Consider the following 5199-nt stretch of genomic DNA (forward strand, 5'->3'; position numbering starts at 1 on the left):
TAAATTCCTTTGTAAAACAACAAAGGAAATTGGGAAATTTCCTGGTCATCAAAATGTTTCAAAAACGTGCAAATCGCGCATGTTGATGACACGTGAATTATAGTCACGTTGGCCAGACATACATGTGATTTCTCAATATAGGAAAGAGTTCGAAGTTAGAGTTAGTTAGAGTTAGTTAGAGGGAGTCGGAGAGGGCGTGACGAGAGTCCGACCAGGGACGCAGAGGTTGAGACCGAACCTTGGCACTGTCTGAAAGCGAGAGGGTTTTAGAAGAAGAAGATGTAAAGAAGAAATTTTGAATTCCTGGATGCAAAGCCATTGACCGGTCATATGGAAGAAATAAATGATTATCATGTTTTTCATAACTGCCGTCTTCTGTGTTCATCATTACAACGAGAAAAGGTATTGTCCATTTATGTATAAGAACCATTTGATTAAATCATCATCTAAAAAATATGTGTGAGAAAGTATATGTGTCAAACTATTTATGTTATATAAACACTCCCGTTTCATACAGAACTGTCAAAAGCATAAATGCTAATCTCTCGGTCTATCTATCTAGATATCGAATCGCCCCTCAAAGTATATTTATATGTACTCTCTCTCTCTCTCTCTCTCTCTCTCTCTCTCTCTCTCTCTCTCTCTTTATATATACTTGTTAATGTCTCCATCCCATCTCTTACAATATGAACACTTACAATATGAACACTCCTAAGACCATCATCTCTTATAAAATGAACATTAAAATACAACACTATGTGGTAGGGCGTAGAGTATGGGTTTTGCGCAGCTTTTTGGTGATGGCTTTTGAAGTGTAGATAGTGTTAGGTGTGTAGTTTTGTAGTCTGTGATAATGTTATTCTCTTTAATTTTTATTAGTATGTCTTAAGTTTTAAGTTATGTTTTAAGAGGAATTTAATTTCAAAATTTTTCTGCTAATATGATACTTTATGATAAACGTCGGAAACAATTTAAAAAATAAAAGAGGTGTAAAACATACACTCGTACAGGTTCGCCAACTTTTATAATCTATATATATATATATATATATATATATATATATATATAAAAGGTAAAATGTGTATGTGTGTTTGTATGTCGGAGAAAAATGTCGATAGACGCTTTAGACCGTGACAAAATAAGTATCGTTATAAAGATCGTTCCCTAGGACGACAAATATCGAAGAAGATGTATTTTTTTTACTATCAACTGGATCGTTTTTCGCAAGATGGAGTTAGTTTTAGCATCGACATTTTTGCAAAGTCATGCGCCTACCGATCTCGACGTACGTATAAGAGGCATTATTTTTAAAGCCGTGACGTCATAAGTGCGCCGTGGGACAGACAGTTAACACGTTTGCTTTTTTCACCTACTTTTCCTCTTTCGCGTAACAGGTTTGGGCTTGGCTACTGCTGCTATTTTTTTTTTCACATAAATTTCTTTAGGGAGTTTTTTGCTCAATACCCTTACTATATAACCTCTCCACACCCGGGCAACGCCGGGTACCCATACTAGTAACAATATAATTATGAATTAAGTATGGTGTGTGTGTGTTTCCAGGATTCTGTAAATTGCTGTCGCTTGCTCTATCTTTTCATTTTCTCTTCTAGTTAAGCGAGTGTAAGGATGTTTATGTCGAAAACATTTTCGTTCTCATTGCTGTACCTAGTATTCGATCGTAGTCGTCGTTGTCGACCTCGACGGAATTATTAATAGACTTAACACGTCCCACCCACTAAATGAACTTAATAAACTCTTAACCAGCTTAACCAGCTTCGCATGCACATATCTTTCGAAAGCACAATCGCGCTAGCTGAACTAAAATGATCACCAAAAAGGAATCCTATAAACTTTTGACTAAAAACAAATCTGAAAAGAGGTAAATAAGACTCGAAACGCGTTATGGAAATATTTAGAAAAAATTAAAACTGATACATATTAAAAATCAACAAGTGTTGCTGGCTACGCTCCTTTGAATATACATAATTCTCTCGTTGGAATCACACAACCCTTATATATATATATATATATATATATATATATATATATGTGTGTGTGTGTGTGTGTGTGTGTGTGTGTGTGTGTGTGTGTGTGTGTGTGCGTATATATGTATATATATATATTTTTTTTCTTTTGCCTCCTGTTCCTCTTGCCTCACTCTTTTTTAACCAAGTAAGATCTGTGACTTACTTGTAGTTTCATTAAATACTTTTATATGCAAAATCCGATCCTGCATTTTGCTAATTCCTGCCCTCTGATGAGAAGGAGAGTATTTCTTCGAAACTCCGCGGATTAAGGACTATCCACTTATCTTGTGCTTCCTTTTTTAAAATTAAATATGTTTTAACTCTTTTTCAAGATGCCTTTTAACATGTTTTATTAATCATTTATTCATATTATAAGCTCTATTTCCTTTTCGGTTTTATTGAGCTTTTACATCTGGCTGAGTTTATTTTACTTGTAAATATTAACTCTTTAATATTTATAATATATTTTAAGTTTACCATTTTGATTACCTTGGTAAACTTATTGTAATTTTTATTATATATATATATATATATATATATATATATATATATATATATATATATATATATAGTGTGTGTGAAGTTGCTATTTTTCAAAAGTAGGGTTACCAATGAAATATAACGAGGTTAATGCAAGAGTGCTCAATACGGAAGTAGAGCAAGTTACATTTTCAATTTGTCTTTACATAAGCAGTAATTTGTTTGTTGCTACACAGTCATGAGCATGTTTCGGTCTTCTAGTCTTCGGCAACTAGAGACCTCTTCAGGCAACAAAACGCTTATTTACGAAAGCGGACTTCAAAATTGCCTGAATATGTCTCTAGTTACTAAACATTAAAAGGCCGAAACATGCTCATGACTGTATAGCAACAAATTACTGCTTATGTAAAGATAAATTGAAAATGTATATATATATATATATATATATATATATATATATATATACACGACAACTAAAATTACTAGAGGCGATACTTATCAAAAACACTACAGCCCCTTTTTAACCGTATCTCTTTTAACACCAGGACAAATAAAATTAACAGTATTTAATAACTGACAAGAAACTAAATAAATAAATAAGTAAACTATAAAATAGGAAAAACGAAATTAAAAATAAAAATAATTCGCCCCAACTTTCCTGTACCCATCTTTATAATAAAAAACAAAATACATATAGATAAATCAAGCCTCAAAGGAAAAGAAAAAGATAACAACAACAATCGCTGCTAGCGATAATCAGACGCACTGCTGGAAAGCGCTTGAGAAGAATACGGCTGAACAACAACTTTTGGGCGCCATTTTATACAACATGCCAGCTGAAATTAAAGACCCCGCTCGGCGAATAGAAAAGATATCCAGAAGAATCGGAAAAAAAAAGAATAACTCTGTCGTGCTCAATTAGACGTGCTTGAACAATGACCTGCTGCCAAAATATACATATATATATATATACATATATATATATATATATATATATATATATATATATATATATATATATATATTAGTGTTGGGACGATTAATCAGAATCGGAATCGGGAATCGGAAAGATCGGATTTTGGGGGGTATCGGAATCGGCATCACAATCGGAACAATTTGAGCCTATTTTCCGATGTCAGAAACGATTTCTTAAATTATCTTTTAATTTGATCTTGGTTTTAGAAACATCTTCCACTGATTGTTGTAATAATAAGATATTAAATATTTATTGATTTAAACTTCCAGTAAGATCATTCCCTTACAAGTGTGTTTTTACGTTTGAGAAAATATAGGCACATGTAATCGGGACAAAATAACACGTGTAATCGGGACAAAATAACACATGTAATCGGGACAAAATAACACTATTATAGTTAAATATTAAGAGATTTTTACAGAATTGGAATCGGTAATTGTATCGGAATCGAGAAAATATTCAAATCCTCCCATCACTAATATATATATATATATATATATATATATATATATATATATATATATATATACATATATATATATATATATATATATATATATATATATATATATATATATATATATAAAATGAAAACAAAATTTTTGTGAAATATGAAGCGGTTCTTCTGCTTCCAATGAACGGTTAATTACACTGCAGAATCGCCCGTTGAAAAACTATACAATTCTATAATATCTCCCCCCCCAAAAAAAAAAGAAAGAAAAACATAAACCGGCAGCCCCCCCCCAAAAAAAAATTGTAATCATAAAGTGGGTGCTCATTTTACGTTAGATTATTATAGAAAAGTGCCCCCCCACTTTTTTGAAACTAACATTTCTTCATATCTTGGAAACTACTCATTTGCCGTAATTTTAAAAAATTATACCATAGCAAGTGTGTTTAATTGACTGCGAAACAGATTTTTTTATAATTTATTTTATTTAATTTTTTTTTTTACCATAGATGATATCACATACATCGCTATGGTATAATTATTTCCATAAATCGTTTGTTTTTTGTTTTTTTTTCGTTTTTTTTAGTTTACCGACCCCTCGGCATTCACCTTTTAATTGTTGACTTTTGTAGTTTTTGGGTACGCTGAGAACGAATATCGCATTTATCTCTTGTGCAAACGAGTACTTATTCATATTTGAAGACATTTAGTATCCAACGTCATCACTACAAAGCAAGATGGCCACCCGTGCATTTAGGAAAAAAAACACCAAAAAGAGCCAAACGAGCCAAAAAAATGACCCCACACCTCCTTCCACTTTCTTAATTTCATCAATTTGGATATATCACAAACTTCTTATGATTGGACAAATAATTATTTTCATGATCAAAAAACAAAAAATAAATAAATAAATAAATCATTTACATTCGTTTTTTGACACAAACCGATTTTTTTCTTTCTGTCACCAAATCTGATAATCAAACCCGTCGCAAATTTACCGTTTGCATGGTATGAACGCCTCGACCCTGGGACGTTTTGAAAAAATGTTAGCTTCAATATAGTTGGGAATCACTTTTCTATAATAATTTAACATAAAATGAGCACCCACACGTTGACCCCCCCCCCAAAAAAAAACATTTTGTTTAAAGTGGGCGGGGGATGTCGACGGCTGGGGGAGGGGTCCGAGTGTGCAGCAAAGTCCCGTGCGAAGCGCGGGTATCTTTGCTAGTATATATATAATTAATTAATAAATTTATTATTTTTTT

This window comes from Euprymna scolopes, chromosome 42 (genome assembly GCF_053919585.1).
Source record: "Euprymna scolopes isolate OS-2025 chromosome 42, ASM5391958v1, whole genome shotgun sequence".
NCBI classification, from domain to species: Eukaryota; Metazoa; Mollusca; class Cephalopoda; order Sepiida; family Sepiolidae; genus Euprymna; species Euprymna scolopes.